Consider the following 22,638-nt stretch of genomic DNA (forward strand, 5'->3'; position numbering starts at 1 on the left):
AAAATTATGTCTTTATTTATAAGGAAAAAGTTTTATTCACACACTGTACAGTCCACTCAAAGCTTACAATCAATGACTCTCAGTATAATCACAGAGTTGTGCATTCATCTCCAGTTTTCCTCTTACTTTTTGTACCCCTGTGTTTCTTTCCCCATGAGGGTATGGGGTCCACTCAGTGCAACCTGGGAGAAGCATGGTGTATCCTTTTAGCACAAGGCTGCTTTATGACATCCACAGAGACTTGGCTGCATTATTCTACCAAAAGACCACATTCCCTTAAAGGATAAGGAGATAAATATTGAAGGGCTAGATGCAGCTATCCGTGTAAGGGCAATTAGAGGAGAATGTAGGCTAAAGGGATGGTGCTTTTCGATGGAGACGTTAGAGTGATTTGTCCATTGGTGGGAAGGATAACCCTCTGTCCTATTTTTAAATATTCCAATAAGAGCAGACCTTTTATGGTGAGTCCCCATCTTATTTCTCTCTGAGCAACAATTGACTCTTGCCTCCTGCTTCATGTCTCTTGAAAATGGAATCTCTCCTTCTGTTAGCATTTTTTAAAGCTGGTTCTTGCAAAATTGTGCAATTTCCTGATATTTCTCCTACGGTAATCTAGCCAATTTCTGCTTTGGGGAACTTTCCCCTGTTGCTTTAATGTTTTCCAAAAGTTTTATATTAGTCTTGAAGTCTTACACTCTTTTGTGGGAACAATTTGTTCTGGCACTCACGGAACAGGCTTTTATTTTTTAAAGTGCATCTTGTTACCTTGGCTCCATTTCCATAAATACATATTGAGTGCCTTATTTGCTCCAACACTATTCTTGAACCTGCAGAATATAGACAGTCAAGAATCTGAGGCCCTGCTTTTTTTTTTTCAAGCACAAGGAAAGACAGACATTTAGGCTGAGCCTGCCTAACCAAAAGCAAGCGACAATCTTCCAAAACAAGAAGAAGGTCCTGTTAGGAGAAACTGGCAAGGAGAAGCTCCCATGTTCCTGGTCTGGGCTTCAAGACACCAAAGGAGGCCACTGAGAGCACCTCCATCAACCAGAAATGCCCATTCACCGGTAGTGTCTTCATCCGAGGGCGCATCCTGACTGGCGGGTTCACCAAGATGAAGATGCCGAGGGCCATCGTCGTCTGCCAGGACTCACTCCCCTACATCTGCAAGTTCAACCGCTTTGAGAAGCACCACAAGAACACGCCTGTGCACCTGTCCCCACGCTTCAGGGACATTCAGACAGGTGACATCATCACGATGGGCGAGTGCTTGCCCCTGAACAAGACTTTGTGCTGGCACAAAGAAGCAGTTCCAGAAGTTCTGAGACTGGACACCTGCCTGCCCCCCCACTCTCACCCTCACTCTGGCTCTGCATAAAGTATTTTCACATCAAAAAAAAAAAAAAGAATCTGAGGTCTTGAAATTGTGAAAGGACCTTTGAGATAACCATTTATCAAATGAGGAAACGAAGTTCAGAAAAAATAAACAACTTGCCCCTGGGTCATGAGGCTGTTTAAAATAGGACACGCTGAGTTTTTCCATGTCCTGTCCACGCTGGGGTTTATACTTCAGAAAATTGAAAGAACGTGTATAGAATAATAAGGCAACTTCTCTGAGCTAGGCATCATGTTTTTAGTGTGTTATATGATCTGTATTATCTATTTAAAAACTTAATATGATTACTCTGTGTGAATTCAACTAAAAAACAAAACTTAATTTAGCCATGCAGATATATGCAAAGTCCAGAGGAGACATGTCCAAGAATAACTGAAATATAATTTATTTATAATAGCAAAATCTAGTAACAACCTAAATACCCAAAATAGGCAAATAGTTGATTTAAGTTATACTATTTCTACTGTGGAATATTACATAGCAGGGAAAAGGAAGAAACTGAAAATACATATATTGTAAGAAACGGAGATTAGTTTAGTTTTCACATAAAGGAAAAAATATTAATTACTGTAACCTGGCAGCCTACTGCCTCAGTCACCCACTCCTGGGTTAAGCATGAACAAAGGAAACCAGGTTAAGCCAGTCCTACAGCCAGCAAAAAGGATGCATGAGAAAGAGCTAAGTCAATACCAATTCAGCACTAAATCCCATTCCTTATTTGGCAAAAGGAGCAGGTAAATGGTTGGAATGTGATGGGGGCAGTGGTTAATCAAAAACTTTTTCGAGGGAAAGTTAAATTTCTCAGAATAGGCTGTAACCTCTGAAGTACTCAATCTATGGAAAAACAGAGGAAGGGCTTGCGTGCTAGGCTTAGGAGTATAAAATGGGTCATTTTTCTTTATTCGGGGTGCCAGCCATGTTTTCTGGTTTTGCGCCATTTCTTGCAAGATTGAAAATAAATTCTTTTATTCTCCACAATCGGGTGAGCCTTATTTTCTCCCAAAAGATTTCTTTCTTACATATATCAGCATGGATGAATCTCACAAACATTAATGTTGAGGAGAAAAGAAAGTTACAAATCAATGTGCCCAGTATGATTTCATCTGTTCAAAGTTTTAAAACATAGAAATAGTATTATGTATGTTTATGGCTGTATACATATACAGTAAAAGTATAAGTAACTATAAGAGTAATAAATACAAAATTCAAGATAATAGTAATAATGGCTATTCAATAAGGGCCAGTACTGTTTTAAGCACTTTGTATATATTAACTCATTTATGCCTCATAACAACCTACAAGGTAGATACTGTTAATAGCCTCATTTTTAGATGAGGAAATGAGACACAGAGAGGTTAAGTAATTTGCCCAAGCAGTGGTCATCCACTGGAGGATTGCTTTTTTGACTTCACAGCCTTTCAAAGGTTGTAGGCATAAGAATGGAATTCTCTGTTTGTGTACATGTGCATAGATAAATGTCTGGAATAACAGTTACACAAAAAACACTATCAGTTCTGAGGATTTTGATAATTTTTACTTTCTTCCTTCTATTTTTTCTGAATTATTCTTATTTTTAAAAATATAATGAACTAGATTCATTTTTAATCAAAGGAAAAAACAGATTTTTTTTTCATTTTCCATTTTCATTTGAATATGAAGAAACCCTACATACATCCACTACCATCAAATGTGATTATCACCGCAAGGATGCGCAGACATTTCAAAATGGCCCTGTGTACAATATGGCACTCTCTGCCCAACCGAACAATTTGCAAAGGTGGAGGAAAATAAGATATATATCCAGACTTGGATCTGAGGGTGTGCCTGTGTTATACCCATCAAAAATGGTATCTTTTCTGGTTCCAAGAATAGGCCACCTGATATCTCATGTCATCCGGCAGTATCTTCTTCAATCTTTCCAGCTGGTTTCTCACTGCCCCTCAGGGCAAGGAGAGCATTTAATGACTGAATGTGATTGCCTGGGAACCAGGCTGAGCTCACAAAACAATGTGGAAATTGAGTGAGGTTTTTCTAATTCAGAATCCAAGAAAAGAAATGCTAGCCAGCTGCTTCACAGTGAGAACCAAGGAAAGAGACAAAAAATGCAAATGCCTTCTGAGTAATTTAGAGTGCAGTCAATTAAATGTTGGGCTAGAGGACCAAGGCAGGCTGGGCGTTTGCTTCCTTGGAGGTTGCTTAGCAAAAAATATGTGAACATTTGTTTATATGCTTATCTTCATAAAGGCAAAGAGATAGACTTAAGCAAGTTCCCAATCTATGTTTACATAAACCTTATATCTTATTTTGTTCCAAGAGGAAATCAGCAACTGGTGACCAACTCGAATCTCCCTTTCCATGCTGACTTCCAATGAGCGCGGTCTTTTTATATTCACCAGCTGTATCTGTAGGTTTGTAGTCTGAGCAGTAGAGCAGGGCTGGATCTCTGAAAAGAAGATCCAGGTCGTTTGAGCATGGAGAAGCGGCTCTCCTCCTCAGAGGATCCCTTCAGTGAGGTCTTTCTGGAGAAAAATTACTTTTGCTAGAGCTGTGCTTTTGCAACGAGGTAGCCACTAACTACATGTGACTATGTAAATTTAAATGTAAACAAATTAGACTTGGGAGGCAGGTGAGGTACGCGAGGTACGAGAGTTTCAGGAGAACACAGAACACAAACTGATAGTCCTGAACTTAATACTCTCCTACCTTTTCCCTTTCTGAGATGTCCGAGAGTGATGACAAAATGTGTTGGTCACCAAGAACACGGGGAGATGGAGTTTTCTTTTAATGTAGCCTGTTCTCATTTTATGTGCATAGAAAATGACGACCAGTGGTTACCTCTAAAGAAGGACGAGAGAGCCACAGAGTAGGAGGAGAAGAAAGAGGAGACTGGAAACATTTCACCTTTCCTTTATCCACTTCTGGATTGTTGACATTTTTTCTTCAGTGAGTATGCTTTAATTTTTAATGTGGAGAAATTAATCAAGAAAGCTCAAAAAAAAATATACAAACAAACATGCTGATCCAAAATTCTGGCCGATCTCATTTTTCTTCTCTAAGAACAAAGATTGTAAAGAAGAATAATCAAATATTTGTGAGGAAGTCTTGTCAGCTTTCACCTGCCTTATGTTTGGTGTGCTGGAAAGCAGCTTGATGGGGCACTGTTTACACACAATGTTTGCCTGACTTTGGTTGACTTTGTGTCCTGGGCTCTGCAGTTCTAAAATTAGCATATGGCTGCGTGGGAACTTTCCCCTCCTTCACCCTCACCGTTAGGGACGGGCAGAGATTTATAGTTCATATAGTTCTTTCTTTCATCAGGTGAACTTCTTGACATTTCAGGACTAACTCTTTGTCTAATTTAGGAGTCAAATTCACTGAAATACTGGGTTTGCTCTTTATAAATATGGTCAAGTAGAAATTGAACTGTGAAGTTTAACTGTTGCATTCTGCTGCCTGCAAGTACTTATCATGAACTTCCAGCTCTCTGCCAGCAAGGTTTGATCATTTCCTAGGTCACATTGTCAATTTTCTTATTTCAACAAAATCCATGGAGCCATTAAGCCTGGAAAGTGATCTCTGAAATATTTTTTCTCAACTACGAGTTCATTTCCATCTGCATGTGGATTTTGATAATTATGATATTTCATACAAATTAGATTGGAAACCTATTTGCCAGTTAAAAAGATATTGATAGGGAAACGGACTTGGCCCAGTGATTAGGGCGCCCGTCTACCACATGGGAGGTCCGCGGTTCAAACCGCAGGCCTCCTTGACCCGTGTGGAGCTGGCCCATGCGCAGTGCTGATGCGCGCAAGGAGTGCCCTGCCACGCAGGGGTGTCCCCGCGTAGGGGAGCCCCACGTGCAGGGAGTGCGCCCATAAGGAGAGCCGCCCAGCGTGAAAGAAAGTGCAGCCTGCCCAGGAATGGCACCACCCACACTTCCCGTGCGGACAACAGAAGCGGGAAGTGGACAAAGAAACAAGACGCAGCAAATAGACACAGAGAACAGACAACCGGGGGAGGGGGAGAAATTAAATAAATAAATCTTTAAAAAAAAAAAAAAGATATTGATAGTAGATATATATGTATATATATGATATATACTGTAAATATAATGCATAATGCCAATATGTATATTAGCAATTAAAGTCCAAAACCTAGGAAAGAAGAGCTAGAAGGAAGGAGGATTGGGTGGGAAGAGCTTCAACCTGCACTGCAGTTCTGACAGTCTCTACCAGGCCCACGGGGATCTTGAGCAAAGACAGCTGGTTAGAGGAGGCCACACAGGGCAGGAGGGGCCCAGCTCTGCTGTCCCCATCGCAGGTTCTCCCTCATCTGAGTGGTTCACCTCCTTAGCTGCCACAGTCCACCCTTTGCATTGCAAAGCTCCAATTCCACAAGCATGTTCTTTTACATTTATGGTTGCCTTCTCTTCCAGAGGGGAAACAGTAAAGGGAAGTTAGTGGGACAAACTACATTAGGCTCAAGGCAGCAACTGGTGCTCATCACATCTCTCCATCACTATCCACTCTAAGTCCGCCCCAACCCCACCCCAGAATCACCCCCGCAGCTGTTGGTGTCTTGCCCGGCAGTATGAAATTAGCTCATACTATACCCTCAGTGAGATTCCCATCGAGGGCAGTATAATCTGAAACAAAAATGGTTTTGTTCTCCACCAAAACTGTCTTCAAGATTTCATTCAGTCCACTGTTTTAAACGATATCCTTTATGGGAACATCAGAGAATCCTATTTTCCTGTGGAGGCATGCAGAAATTGGGATCACTTTGAATTTTAAAAGTTTGAAAGTATAGACCATTTCTTGATGAATATTTATATAAACGTTGGGAAACTATTCATGATAAAAGGGCAGGGAAGACTATAAATTTATTGTTCCATACTGGGAGGGCACTTCAAATTCATATTTATGTTTCTGCCTTATTTCAACAATTAGTACTAGGCTTTTTTTAAAGTTTTTAAGAAATTTGTTGAAGTATTATTTTTATATCATTCATGCATGAACATACATAAAAAATAAGTTTATGGTAAAAGCTGTGAACTTACAAAGCAAACATGCATAATATTATACAAGGGTCCCATACATCAACCCACCACCAAAACCTTGCATTGTTGTAAGACATTTGTAACAAATTATGAAAGAATATTGTCAAAATCTTACTACTAACTATAGTTCCCATCTTACATTTGGTGTATTCCTCCCCCAACCCACCCCACTATTATTCTTTAAATATATTTCCATGGCAGAAATTGTAAAACCAGAAAACAATCATGCACATGTGCAGAACTCCTACACAACACCCCACTATCAACACACCATACCATGGTGGAACACCTGTCACAGACCACAAGATAACATCATCGGACAACCACCAGGTCCACAGCATATACCTGGCATAACCCTCCACACTCCCCCATCATCAACACAGTACATCTTAGCATAGATGCATGAATATTACATTATTACTGGTAACCACAGTCCGTAGGTCACTCTAGTTGTATTTTTCCCATGGTTCCCCACATTCCCACCACCCTGCAATAGTGATGTACATCTGCTCTAGATCACAAAGAACCCTCTTGCATCTGTACCATCAACCACAATTCTCATCCACCTCTGGGTTTACTGTGCTATTTGGTACCCAGATTATTCTCTAGTTTTCTGTCAGTTGGCATTTACATCCCTAGACTACCACTTTCAGTCACATTCCCATTTAGAAACCAGCTGTTACTCACTATAATGTGTTACCATTAACTCTATACATTTCCACACTTTTACAGTAAAGCTAATTAAAACTTCCACAAACATTAAATATCCATAGTCCATCTTAGTCCTCCTCTAATCTCTTTTAATAATCCACCACATGCTACAGGCCTTGAAAATATTTTCCTACATTTCCTTGCTTTTTTATTTAGGTTTTGTATCTATTTTGAGTTAACTTTTGTATATAGTATGAGATAAGGATCCTCTGTCCTTCTTTTGACTATGGATATCCAGTTCTTTCAGCACAATTTGTTGAATGGACTGTTCTGCCTGAGTGGGATGGGTTTGACAGACTCGTCAAAAATCACTTGACCATACCTGTGAGAGTCTGTTTCTGAACCATCAATTCAGTTCCATCAGTCTATGTGTCTGTCTTTGTGCCAGTACCATGCTGTTTTACAACTGTAGTAGGTAATATGATTTAAAAATCCAGAAATGAGGGTCCTTCAACTTCTCTTTTCCTTTTAAAGATATTTCTGTCTATTAGGGACCCCTTACCTTTCCAAATAAATTTGACGATTATCTTTTCCATTTGTTTAAAAATGGTGGAATTTTATCGGGATTGCATTGAATCTGTATATCAATTTGAGTAGAACTGACATCTTAATGACATTCAGTCATCCAACCCATGAGCATGGAATGTTTTTCCAATTGCTTAGATCTTTTTTTATTTCTTTTAACAATGAGTTGTAGTTTTCTGAATACAAGTGCTTTACATCGTTTGTTAAGTTTATTCCTGGATATTTGGGTTTTATGTGTCATATTTTATTTTCACCACACTTTTGACACTGTTAGTTATTTTAATTGATATAATCTTCATTTCAAGACTCTCTTCCAGGCCTCTCTCTCCTGTCTTTTCTTTTCAGGCTGTACGCACCCTTAAGTATTTCCTGCAAAGCCAGTGTCTTGGTTATAAACTCTAAGTTTCTGTTTATCTGGGAATATTCTGAAGTCACCCTCATTTTTGAAAGACAATCTTGCTGGATATAAGATTCTTGACTGGAAGTTTTTCTCTTGCAGTATCTTAAATATATCTTACCACTGTCTTCTTGCACTCATGGTTTCTGATGAGAAATCAGCACTTAATCCTATTGGGTATCCCTTATATCTGATGCATTGCTTTTCTCTTGCTGCTCTCAGAACTCTCTCTTTGTATTTGGCAATTGACATTCTGATTACTATGTGTCTCAGAATTGGTCTATTTGGATTTATTCAGATGGAAGTACATTATGCTTCTTGGACATGGTCATCTGTGTCCTTCAATAGGGTTGGAAAATATTCTACCATTATTTATTCAAATATTCCTTCTGCCTCTTTTCCCTTCTCTTCTCCTTCTGGGACACCCATGACATGTATATTTGCACATCTCTTGCTGTTGTTTAGTTCCCTGAGACCTTGTTCAATTTTTTCCTTTCCTTCCTTCACTGTCCTTTTGTATGCTCACTTTCAGAGGCCATTTTTTCAAACTCACCAGTCTTTCTTCTGTCTCCTCAAATCTGCTACTATATGATTCCAGTGTGTTTTTTATTTCATTTATTGTGCCTTTCATGCACATAAGATCTGCTATTTTTCTATGTATGCTTTCAAATTCTTTGTGCTCATCCAATGTCTTTTTAATATCCTTAATCTCTTTAGCCATCTCATTGAATTTATTAAGGAGAATTGTTTGAACATCTATGATTAGTTGTCTCAACTCCTCTGTGTCATCTGGAGGCTTATCTTGTTCCTTTAACTGGGCTGTAGCTTCCTGTTCCTTGGTGTGGGTTGTAATTTTTTGTTGGTGTCTTGGCATCTGGCTTACTAGAGTATTTATTCTGGCTGCAGTTTCTCTCTTTAGTTTAGGGCTTTCTTGCCCTTTTTCCCTTGTGGTGTGTAGTAGGAGCCAAGGATGTAGTTGGTGCTGTAAGTTGTGGAGGCTCAAGCCATCCTCATTGCCCAGCGACCAATGAAACTTCTCCCAACTTTCTTCTTTGCCAGGGGTTGGGACAAAGTCACAGCTGTGTGTAATAATCCAAGTTGTACAGGCATAGACTGTAGTTGTCCAGCGAGACTGATGAAGCTTCACACCACTTTCTCCCCTGCCTGGGGTAAGGATGTCGCTGCAGGTGTGGGCAGCAATCTTTGCCATGAAGTTCCAAAATGATGGCAATTTGCCCCAGTAGACTTCCAACTATTCAGTCTGTGCCAGCTGAATGTACCTGCAGTTATCCAGAGAGGCTGGTGCAGGGCCTGCCAGCTTCCTCCCTGCTAGAGGTGGGGCTGAAGCCTAGACTAGGGATGCAGGCCAGTCTGGGTGAAAGAAACTGGTCCCTACCATCACTGTGATGTTCAGTCAGCCTGCCTTCCCCTCATGCTGGGGACAGAGTCAAAATGGTGGCTACTAGACTTTTTCCAAGTTGGACAGGTTCAAACTTTAGCTTTTCTTAGGTTATACTTTAGCCAGCCCAATTTACTAATCAGTAGCTGAAATTGGTAGCCAAATATCTCTTTTTCCCATCTGGGGGAAATGGAGCTTCCAACTCTAGCCACAGAATAGCTCCTGAGGTGGCTTATACCACTAAAGTAGGATGATTACTGGCCTCTGCGGCTGGCCTGTATTTTCCCAGAGAGGCTGGTGCAGGTCCCCCCAGCTTCCTCCCTGCCAGAGGTGGGGCTGGGGCTAAGGCTAGAGCTGCAATCTGGTCTGGATGGAAAGAAGCCAGTCCCTACCAGCACTGTGATTTTCGGTCTGTCCCACTTTCCCTCTTGCTAGGGACAGAGTTAAAATGGTGGCTATTGACCTCTTTCTGACTTGGACAGGTTAAAACTTTAACTATTCTTAGGATTATACTTTAGCCCACCTAATTTACTAATGAATAGCTGAAGTTGGTGCCCAACGGTCTCTTCCTCCTCCACTTTTGGGAAGTGGAGCTTCCAATTCTGCAGGGGAATAGCTCCCAAGGCAACTTGTGCCACCAGAGGAGGATGGGCACTGGCCTTCAGGGCGTGCAGTGCTCTATTTACGAATCTGCTCTGCAGATGGGCAGTCTCCTCCTTCCATTCTTTCATGGATGTTGCAGAATGCTCTTCTAGTCTCCTGGAGACCCTAAACAGGTGCTTTAGGTAGCTCTAGGTGATTACTAACTGCCCTACAGCACGAACTGACTCTAGGAGTTCCTTACTCTACTGCCATCTTGCTGGTTGTCTTAGTACTAGGTTTTTGCACAACCAGGTAAATTAGAGAGCACTTATTTTTTTAAGGTGAAATTCACACAATGTAAAATTAACTGTTTTAAAGTGTACAATTCAGTGGCACTTAGTACAGTCACAGTGTTGTGCAACCACCACCTCTATCAAGTTCTAAAATATGTTCATCACCACAAACGAAACCTCATACCCATTAAGCAGCCACTCCCCATTCCTTCCTCCCTGCGACCCCTGGTAGCCACCAATCTGCTTTCTTTCTCTATGAATTTATCCATTTTGGACATTTCAAATAAATGGAATCACACAAAATGTGACCTTCTGTGTCTGCCTTCTTTTAGTTATGATGTTTTTCAGGTTCGTCCATGTTGTAGCATCTATTAGAGAGTACTTTTTAAAATAGAGGGTTCTCCCAGTTAAGAAATACATTAGCTTCTTTTCCTTTGTACTTTTCCTTCCATAAGAGTCAGTTTAAATTGACAAAATGTGTCATTAAGAACCTTTCCCGTGTTTGCAGCTCAAACAGCAGAATCACACAGGGGCCTGGCTATTACCTATGGAACCAAAATGTTCTGTTATTTTGGTATTTCTAACTCCATTTAAAATAAAATTTCAAAATATCCAGATTACAAATACTCACATTTCCTGAGAGGCAGAGAATAAAACCCAATATTTTAACTAGGTTGATGTCAACTGCAAGGAACAGAACACCTCCACTAAAACTGATTTTAAACAAAAAGTAATTTAAGAAGTTGAGAGGCAGCAAAGCTGGAGTTGGGTCAGCTGTTTAGCAACATCATCAAGGACACAGATTCTTTCCATCTCTCCACCTGGCCATCTTCAAGCGCTAGCAGTGTCGGGTGCAAACTGGTTACCATTTTTTAGGCATCACATTTAAACCTACAGTGTCTGAAAGAGAGAAAGAGAGAATACTTTCCAGGCATCTTCCTTTCATTGAAAGGACAGTCTTCCCCCGAGATCCCCCAGCTGACCTCCTCTAAGGTCCCATTGGCCAATATTGGGTCACCTGAGCATGTTCTAGCTACAAAGGAGGCTAGGAGTGACTGTGTCTCCAGCTTCTTCCAGAAAGAAAGAATGATGGGGAGACAGCAACCAACAGTGCCTACTATTCAGAAGTCAATATGATTGGAGCATCTGGAGTCAAACTGGTTGAAATGGCATCCCCTCTACTTTACAACTTAAACTTGAGCAAGTCACTTAACTACTCCATGCCTTAGTTTTTTAATCTACTGTGGGAATTAAATGCAACAATATATGTAAGTTCCTCTTAACAGTTAACTGCTTAACTGCTGCATGTTAGGAGGTAAGAGTTGTTATTTCCACATCTAGAGTCACAGAGGGACTCCTGGGGACCAGGGTTTATCCAAATGCCCTGGTCAAAATAATTGGTTGTGAAGTTGAATTTAAGACCTTAATATCAAATTTTTATAAGACCCTAACTGGTATTGTTACCATTAATATTTTTTATTATTGTAAGAGGTAAAAAAGCTTTTAGTTGGCAGTCTTGTCTATTAAACTTATTTCCATAATCGCTCTCAGAGATAGAAAAAAATGCCTGGGTTTTATGGGAGAAGCCAACCTCCTTCTTCCAAGCTTCCAACCACTCCTCTCTCACATACTCAGCCTTGGTATTTTCATGCTGAGTTCCTCAGTCTGTTCTCACTAGAGCTTAAGAGAAAACACTAGTCCCACACAGTCCTATACCACATCGGAGTTCTGTTTCCCAATATCCTGGCTTTGAACCAAAGTAAATTCAGAAAGGAGGGCATAAACAAGCTATTAGGATTACCCTTGAAAATTTGATACAATGTTAGTAGAATGGAAATTGCAGCAACCATTTGAAGTGCAATCTGGCACTTCAAATATTTAATGGTATAATTCCTTTAACCCAGCAATTCCACATCTACAAATGGAAGCAAGAGAAAAAGTTCATAAAGCATTGATGGTATTAGCAAAAATTTGGGAATAACCTAAATGACCATTAATAGTCAATTTGTTAAATAAATTATGGCATTTCTATATTACAGCATTTCCATACTGGAACATTTTTAAAATATGAGGAAGATCTACATATATCCACATGGAAGGATACCAGCAGTGTATTGCTGAGTTTAAAAATGACAAAATATAGACCACTATTTATCATATTGTATCAGTCATCTATTGCTGCCTAACAAATATCTCCAAAGTTTCCATGCCTTAAAACAATAATCATGTATTTGTTTCTGATCATATTGCTAATCTGGGTTGGACTCAGCTAGGACATTTCATCTGGACTACATGTGTTGTTGACTTCACTTCCTCATATATCTGCAGCCTAAGGAGGGACAGCTGGGTCAGCTCTCTCTACCTGGCCTTTCTCATTGTAAATGAGACTAGTTCAGCCTTGTTCACATGGAAGCTGCATTCCAAGAGGGTCAGAGCAGAAAAGACAAATCCTATTGAGGCCCTGACTCAGGATTTCCACAATGTCATTTCCACCAATTACTGTCAGTCAAAGCAAGTCACAAGGGTAGCCCAGAATCAAGGAGTGAGAAATAAACTCTTCCTCTTGAAGGGAGACACTGTGCAGTAGCCAGCATCCAAAATGACATCCATGCATCCTTATTTCCTGGTCTCTGTGCCTTTGTGTAGATCCCTCTCACTGTGACCAAAAGAATATGACAGAACAGATGGTGTGTGACTTCTGAGGCTAGGCCATAACAGGCATTGCACCTTCCACCTTGTTCTCCTGATTACTCACTGTGGGGGAAGCCAGGTGCTGTTCCATGAGGACATGCAAGCAGCTTATGGAGACACCCGCATGAAAAGAACCGAGGCTTCCTGCCAACAGCCAGCATGAACTTGCCAGCTGTGGGAGTGAGACACCTTGGAAGTGGATCCTGCAGCCCCTGTCAAATCTTCAAATGACTTCAGCCTCCTCAAAGACCTAAGCCAGAACCCTTCAGCCAAGCCCCTCCCTAATGCCTGACCCACACGAACTGGGAGAGATAGTATGTGATTACTGTTATTTTAAGCCATGAAGTTGTAGAGCAATTTGTTATGCAACATTAGATAATTAGTGCAAGCTGTGGTCTTGGTTTATATGTATATATATGTACATGTGTATATGTACATATATAGTGGTTATCGCTAGAGACAGAATAATGTGCACATGAACATGCACACGTGCTCCTGCAGTTATAATTGGTGCTTAAGGGCCAGGCAGACTTAAACTTTTTACTTCAGACACTTTTGTCATACTTGTTTATGTTTTTCCCCTGAGCATGTATTATTTAAGTAATTTTTAAAACAATGAAAAAATAATTTCTCATATGTCAAAGCAGTTTTTTGTACATGCAAGTAGCATGGGGGAGGAGGTACGAACTCATTTGAGAGCTTTTAGATGCCATCTGGCATGACTGCCATGAACATTTAAAGTTCTAGTAACTGCACGACATGCCCCTAGAACCTTGGCATGGACTCAGTTTACCTGGATGAACACTCACGCAAAGTATTGCATTGAGACTGAATAGTGCAAACACAGTGATTTAAGAATTTTCCCCCAAAGTCAACATCCAACCTAGTCACTGAAATGCAGCTAGTACTTACAGCTGGATCTGGTTTGGAACACTAAGAATCTGTTTGAAAAAAACAAAGACAAAATGGGGTCCAGCTGTCTGAACCAGTTTAGACAACACCGCATTTAAAAACAAAACACTCCTATGTATGTTTTCCCATTGCTTTTCCATTGCAAGCAGTTTTCAAAATCAATGGACCCAATCAGTTAATCAGTGCAGTGGACCAGGCCTTTTCAAAATGATGAGTCTAAAGGCGTTCGTCCCCTGAAAATATGTCATAAGAATATCTTGGGATTTTTTCCAAAGTCTGACGTAACTCCATGAATTTCTTCTTGGCTCGTAAGAACTGCCCCTCACATTGTTTTTTCCATTGGTAATATTTATTATTGTTGCTTTTATTTATTTATTAAGTGTTGACAGTATTCCCAGGGCTGGAAATAGAATCCTAGAGGAGGCTATAGTCTTGACCCAATATATGATAGTTTGGGTCTCTTCTCTATTGCTGTCCCAGAACAGACAATATTTATTCTCCTGGCATTGCCCTGAGTCCTGGAAGAGATAGTTTCACTTCAAAAGGAATATGTCCTTAACTTTAAGAAAGTCACAAAATAAAGAAATGTATGTGTAAAGCCAGCATTTTCTTTAACCTCCCAGGGAGATAAGAAAAATTTAGAAATTGCTTAACAATTTTTAAAATTTATAATTTAGTAGTAGAGTTTAAATCTACCAGCTCTTCCTACTCTGATTAAAAACTGAAAGGCATTGCAAGTGGAATCTGACTTTTCTTTTCTTTTTTTTATTAATTATTATTATTTTAAGAGGTACCAGGGATTGAACCCAGGACCTTGTACATGGGAAGCAGGCACTCAATCACTGAGCTGCATCTGCTTTCCAATGAGAGTTGGTTTTTCCATTTGCTTGTTTGTTTTGTTTTTAGGAGGTACCAGGGATCGAACCAGGACCTCATACATGGTACGCAGGCACTCAACCACTGTATCTACATTCTGGGAGCTACATTCACTTCCAGAAACTGATTCTTCTTGATGCAACCACTCATTTTATTTATCCTCATTGCTTTTAACCCAACCTCTGTTCAGATACCCTTCTTAAGTCCAGAGCACCTTCAGTGGGTAAATGTGAAAAAGATACCATTTCCCCAGAAATTGCAAACTGAGTTTTCCTGGGAAACTGTTAGGAGGAAAGTGCAGCCCCTGGAAGCCACTTGGAATTTATAGAGAGCAGGTTTGAGAGCTTGATGTCTGACTCATTTGCCCAACTTTAAGACTCCCTGTGATTTTGAGTAAGCCACTTACATCCTTCTAGGCCTTGATCTCTTCAGTGATATTATAGAATAATTATTTACAAGCCAAGCATTGGGAAACTATTATCTAGGTGACTAACAAAAGTACAGAACAGAATTTCTAGCTATGGAGATAAGGTGCACAGGGGGTGGGGGGGAGGTGGGTGTTTGGGTTGACTCAACGGCAAAACTGCTGAACAAAAAATTCCTCAGGGCGTGTGCCTAAGTTTCACTGAAAAATCTAGGATATCGGAAGATTTCATTCTAATACTGGTTTTGGAGACAAAGCAATACCTGATTTATATACTTTCTGATTTCAGTGTGAGACTTACTTTCACAGGCATTTTTGCATAAACATAAAGTGATGTAACCATTGTATGAAAGAAAGAATTTAAAATACCACCCCAAATTTCTACAAGTTTGTGGGGCTGGGCATTCTTGTTGAGGACAGAAATAAAGAACAAAAGGGGATCTTAATATATGTCAGCTTTCTGGGAGCTGGACCAAGAAGACGCAGAGCTTCATTCCTTCCTCCCTGACCAGGGACCCACCAGAGTCTGACCACTTCTCCCACCAGAGAGAGAGAGGAAATGGAGACAAGAGTGTAGAGACCCTTCTCAGCTGGCCTTGAGTTCCTCTTCGTCCGACTGAAACAGGATCCAGGCACCCCCCCTCTCAGTGCTCCAAGTCTGGCACACAAAATGGGAGCAGCAGAGAAGAAAGCCCACCTTTTCAATGCAGCAGCCCAGTCCCCCACAGAAGAGGACTCGTGGAGGGACGTGCCCTCCCTGTCTTACCAACCAGGGGTTAGGGTCTCCTGGTCTACCAGTCGGACTGGTCATAACCGCTAAGGGGAAGAGCAATCTATAAGTTTGGGGGAGGCCAGAAGAGCGGATTGAAGTCTCCCCTGCAATATGGACAGGAAAACTGTTTCCTGACTCTGCCTCAAAACAAATAAATACGATCTCTCTGTGAATAAATTATCTTATAGACATTCCCAGTATTGTTCAACACATGCTAATCAGGACCCAAATTAAGAGGAGGGGTCATGGAGGGTGTGGTTGGTGATGAGTCACCATATTTTTGCAAATTCATATAAAACACAAAACAGGCAGACTCCTGCTTAGAACGGTTTTTGTTCCGAGAGATTTTCTTTTTGGTTTTGATATATTGGTTGTTTGAATTTGGAACACATTTTCCCCCTGTTAGCTGATGTTCTAAATCTTAATGATGTTTGGTTTCCTTAAACTGGCTTCCAAAGTCTTTTTAACAGTACAGTTTCCACTCTGCCCTATTGTTTTCATGGGGAATGAATTATAAAATCTAACATGGAAAGCCAGAAACACATTAGTCCTCCATCCACACCGCTTCACCCCTAGTTCTCCCCCCACCTCTTCCCTGGGCTGTCCAATGGCAACTCCCAAAAACAATAGAAAGTAGTTCCATGGAAGGAAGATTCAGGGTAGATTCTCCAAGACCACAATTATCTGCTAATTCTCTACATCTGCACAGGAGGAACTATATCTTTGAGTCAAAGTAAGAACAAACACCTCTCAACACTTCCTTAAGTGTCCTGAACTGAGAGAAAAAATGATTTTCTCATTCAATTACTCTTTCCTTCATTCAGCTATTTTTTTTTCTCTGTTTGGAACCTATTATGTACCAGGCCCTAGATATATGGTCATGAACCAAATGGACACAGCTCCTGCCCTCATGGAAGGAAACTTAGTGGGGTTAAGGGATGGGGTATGTGTTGAGGAGTAAACTAAGTTATATATTAAGCAGTTAGGCAAATAAATAATATACCTTAAAATTATATCAAGTGCTACAATGAAAAAGGGGGAGGGTGTCTCTAGAAAAAGACATTTGAGCTGAGTCCTGAAAGATGAGAAAGTGTTAGGCAGGCAGAGAGAGAAAGAGGGATAAAGTGAGATTGTGTGTGTATGTGTGTGGACGGAGGACAGTAGAGACCAGTTCAGGGAGAGCAATGGCTGTGAGTTGAAGAAAAGTTTGGAGGGTTCAAGAACCTGCTAGCAAGCTTGTATGGCTGCATGTGCTGAACGAAGGAGAGCATAGGCAAGGCAATGTTGGAGAGGTAAGCAGGACCAAATCATACCAAATCTTGTGGGCCATGTTAGGCATTTTCTATTTCAGCCTGAAAGCAAAGGAAATCCTTGACGCTTTTAGGAAGACTAATGGCATCATCTGAATTTCTTTCTTAAAAGTCCAGTCTGGCTGTGATGTGGAGTATAGATTTGGTGGATGGACGGGGACCGGGAAGTGAAGCAGGGAGGCCTGTTAGGGGCAAGTTGCAGTAATGCAGGTGAGAAATGATGGATAGGTGGACTGTTGTGGTAGCAGCAACAGAGGTCAGCGGTTGACATTGATAGAAACTTTGGAGGTGGAATTCATAGAACATACTCATGGATTGGATGTGGGACCTGAGAGAGGGGACAGGTAAGAGTGACTCCCAGGCTGGAACCCTTGGGTGGGTGAAAGGGTCGTTTACTGAGATGGGGAATCAGAGTTGGCTTGGGATGTGTGAAGTTCGAGATGGCTCTTAGACACTGAGAAAGCAGTTGGAAACTCAGAAGAGAGCTCTGGGCCAAAGATATGAATGTGAGAATTGTTGCCATAAACATGGTTATCGAAAGACATATTGAGTCAAGTTTGCAGGTCACAGCACTTTATTCAGGACACCAAAAGTTTTGCTACATCATTCCCTAGTAAGGGACCATGACATTATATTGGGCTTCAAATTTCGGGGAGTTCTGGATCACAGAGTGTTTCAACAATGGCAATGGAGGGATACTGGTATGGGATACCAATGACAGGTGATATATGGCTGACAGGGAGCTGTACAGAATATATGTCCAGGGTGCATGGTAATGTTTGGATATACTCATAGTGGCAACAATTAAAAACCACAGCAGGGGGGGTACTGGGTTCCTGGCCAGTGGTGCTCTGTCGTGGTCCCTAGGGGAGCAGCGACAGTCTCCCAGGTACAGTGGCGGGGACCGGGAGGGAGTGAGGGTTCAACAGTGAGCCCCTGATGCTAATGACTATGCTTGTGAGCTGGTAAACCCAAAATAAGAACAAGGCCTAGAACAACTTTGTGCCTGGGAATTTCCTCCTGTCAGCCTTCATGTTACTCAAATGTGGCCAGTCTCGAAGCCAAACTCAGCATGTAAATGCAATGCCTTCCCCCCAGCGTGGGACATGACACCCGGGGATGAGCCTCCCTGGCAACGAGGGACCACTATCAACTACCAACTGATGATGCAACTGGAAAATGACCTTATACGGAAGGTTCAATGCGGATCAGCAGAACATCCATGTCTACATAAAATACCATGACTTTAAAATGCTGTTTGACCTAAAGTAAGGGGGAAATGGAAAGGAGAAATGAGTTTATATGGCTACGAGTTTCTAAAAAAGAGTCTGGAGGCTGGCAGAAGGATTGCCCTCATGCACAACTGAGCAGAGTCAGAGAGACAGATAAAGCAGATACAACCCCCAGATATTGGTTCCTTTGAGGGCTAAAGAGACCCATGGGAGTTATGGTCATGGCCGATGGGGTTAACTACCAGGGCAGATGGCCCCTCTTTGGAAATGGTGTTTATGTGTGATGAATCTGGACTCAGATGGGATCTCCCTTCATAAGACTTTCATGCTAATGTGCTGGAGGTGCAGTTAATGTTGGGGTTTAAGATATATTTAGGGGATTTGAATCTCTGGACTGACAATGTGATAGCCAGGTCCTGAGCCTCAACAGACTCCAGCACCTACAATCTGATCTATTGGACTTACCACACTCAGCTAAGATGGAGTTGAAGAAGGACAACCACCACACCATGGAGCCTAGAGTGATTACAACTGAAAATGGGAGGATTGCATCCAGCATCCATGTGGAATCTGAGCCTCCTCTTGACATTAGAGGTGCAATGGACACAACCAATCCAATGTCCACATAGAAGAGGTGGCATTGGATTGGGAAAAGTGGACATGGTGGACGATGGGTATGGGGAAAGGCAGGAAGAGATGAGAGGTGGAGGCGTCTTTGGGACATGGAGCTGCCCTGGATGGTGCTTCAGAGGTAATCACCGGACATTGTAAATCCTCACAGGGCCCACTGGATGGAATGGAGGAGAGTATGGGCCATGATGTGGACCATTGTCTATGAGGTGCAGAGGTGCCCAAAGATGTACTTACCAAATCCAATGGATGTGTCATGATGATGGGAACGAGTGTTGTTGGGGGGGGGAGAGGGGGGGGTGGGGGGTGGGGTTGAATGGGACCTCACATATATATTTTTAATGTAATATTATTACAAAGTCAATTAAAAAAAAAAAAGTTTTGCTACAGCAAGGAAGCTGGACCCCATGCAAAAACAGAATCAGCTTTGAGCCTCTAAGGATGGCAAGCAATTCTTATATACATAACAAGGAAATTAGCCTGACCGCTATTGATCGGATGGAGGTTTGTCCATCTTTTTATAGGGCTGGGTTTAGGGCAGGTGGGCTTTATTTGTATTGTAATGAACTTGGGGCTTGATCTGGGTAGGCTACTTTGGTGGGAATTTCATATTTCAAAAGCTATCAGGAAGAAACTCAAGAGGGCGTTCAAAGAGGAAGAAGGGCATGTTTTTTGGTATTGTTTTTGTTTTGTTTGGCTCTGAGAGGTCCCCAGAGCTTTCTCTATATAATTTTATCCTGGCACTTAAAGCCTCCCCCACTGTCCCAGCATTTGTAAGGATAGGTGGGTAAACTGTGTAGTTATATGCTTAAAGGAGGGAGAGGAAAGCAATCAGTCCATAATGGTTCAAAGAAACCACTGTCTACCTCCTAATATGATAAATCCATTACAATCCTGAGCATCTTCCAAGGGTGAAAATGGGCCTGAGAGAAAACTAGCTCAGGTTCAGATTTTTTTTTTTTAACCACAGAAAATTGAAATGGTTGCTCCCTCATTTTATGTTTCTCAGATTTAATCTCCCTCCATCAAAATGCACAAAAAGTGAGACAGTTTTCTCTGCACATAACTGCACATGTTACTTTTCTGGGACACTCTAAATATGGGTCATTTTTCCTTCTTTGGTGAAGGCATGTTTGCTTTCCCATAATTATTAGAATTTAATTGCATCTGGACATTTCTGCTGAGCTGGAATCTGCCACTCACCTAGGCTCTCCCACACTAAATGGGAATGACACTCTAAAGCCGTGGAGTTTGAGCAGGCTCAGGTCTGCAGGCTATGGGCTGCCAGGCAGTGAGTAATTCTGGCTTTGGAAAGGGCACATTTGTAAAGCTAAATTAATACGTCCTGTTTTCATCCGTGACTTCTCTCTGTTTCCAGTTTTAAACAGTCAGCTGCCCTGGTTACATGACCATGCAAAAAATTTTTAGAGGTGTGTGTGTTTATCATCAATCCCAGAATAGACTCTACCCTTGGAACTGAATCAATCAGTACTGATCCATATGCTCAGAGAAGAGGAAGGAAAAATAAAATCTGTCTGCTTTACCTTTCTGAATGGAAAACCCCAAAGCTTCCAGCAGTCCCGAAACCTACTCTCCTTGTTCCCTGATGGTGAAGAGCTGTGAAGCAGGTGAGGTACATGAAAGCTTCCATTACATCAGCTCCTTTCCAACATTTTGGTTTTTTATTTCAGATGATAAGGTTGAAAGGCCCATTTGACTGTTATAAATTGCCTTTCCTCATCAAAGAACTACAAGACCAGAGTCTGTAAACATATCTGGACGCTGCACTTAATTGTAAACCACTAGGAAAGAAAAATGAAATGATATCTAAACTAAATGAGCAGACGCTTTCCAATCTTCCTCTTTATTTCCATGGCTCCAGTAAATTTGTCTTTAGTTTCTATTAAGAAGAATGGAAACCTCTCCAACCTCAAGTTTATAGGCTTAAGTGGCTCTAAGGCAAAATATCCCAAAGCTCCCCCAAACCAAATCTAAGAGCAGCAACTACCCCAATGTCGATGTCGCAACTGCAACTCGTATATTTGTGAAAACAGACAACTGAGAGCCCTCTGGGAGCCATCCCCAAGTCTACTAATTAATGGCTTTACTTTCCTTTGACCAACTGCCAGCTGCCCTGGGGTAACCATCATGGCACAAGGGAGGTAATCACTAAGAATTGGGAGTAAAGATGAGAACAATAAAAATTTTAAAAAAGTCACAGTCTGACCTGAGGACTGAAAGCACATGTGCTGATTTCTTCTCACCAGCAGAAGTTTTGGGACTGGGAACTTAGTTTCATCCCTTGCATTAAAAGAAATTTGTTAATTGTTAGGCTTCTGAAGTCAAAAGGACAAACTAGTGATAAAGCCATGACCAAAACATACATGGAAGCCAAAAGATGGATGAGCATGTCCTTGCTTGTAAATCAAAAGAACAGAGAGTCGCAGCCAGCCACAGCACCAGCTGTGATCAGAGAGGGTGGCAGATGTCTGGGCTGTATGTGTCCTACGTGCACGCTGAGCATAAGATAGCACCAACTCACATCTCTGCAGAGACACCACTTAATTAACTGATGATTCATGCCACTGCTTAGAATTCTATTCCCAGAGCTAGTCGTTTATTTAAGCAAGGTCTTTGGCCATTACTGGAGCTATCAGCCCACAGAAATACTTAAGCTGACTTGGTGGGAAAAGCAAGACTTAGAAAAGCACACTTTGAGAATTGCAATTCTTAAATTTTGAACTAGCTGGGTTACTTTGTGGGACTGTCAGTCTCTCTCATCCTCAATTTCTTCATCTACGAAATGGAAACGAAAATTATAGGATTATGGTGAGAATTAAATGAAATAATGCAGGTCCAGGAAATAGCACAGGGCCTGACATACAGTAAATACTAATAAATGTTAGTATAGATGCCATTATGCCGAAGATGATGGAAGTGACAGTGATGGTGAAGAGTGAACAGAATCCTATATCTTTGGGGAGTGGACATGGCTCAACTGATAGAGCATCCGTCTACCATATGGAGGGTCCAGGGTTCAATCCCCAGGGCCTCCTGACCTGTGCGGTGAGCTGGCCCATGTGCAGTGCTGCCACGAGCAAGGAGTGCCGTGCCACACAGGAGCGCCCCTGTGTAGGGGTGTGTGCACCCAAGGAGAGCTGCCCAGTGAGAAAAGTGCGCCCACCCAAGAGTGGCGCCGCACACACAGAGAGCTGATGCAGCAAGATGATGCAACAGCAACAAAAAAAGAGACATAGTTTCCCAGTGCTGCCGGATAATGCAAGCATACGCAGACGAACACACAGCGAATGGACACAGAGAGCAGAAGGGGGGAGGGGGAGAAATAAATAAAATAAATCTTAAAAAAAAAAAGGATCCTATATCTTTAGATTTAAAGACCATCTTAAACAGTGTCAGTCATAAGCT

General features: G+C 41.5%; 1 long non-coding RNA gene across 1 annotated transcript in view; it reads right to left on the bottom strand.

Moving 5' to 3' along the window:
* Positions 1-22,638, bottom strand: part of LOC111764661 (uncharacterized) — a 101,058-nt gene that overhangs the window by 65,932 nt on the left and 12,488 nt on the right. The gene's annotated exons all lie outside the window — the stretch shown is intronic.

This window comes from Dasypus novemcinctus, chromosome 1 (assembly GCF_030445035.2).
Source record: "Dasypus novemcinctus isolate mDasNov1 chromosome 1, mDasNov1.1.hap2, whole genome shotgun sequence".
NCBI lineage: Eukaryota > Metazoa > Chordata > Mammalia > Cingulata > Dasypodidae > Dasypus > Dasypus novemcinctus.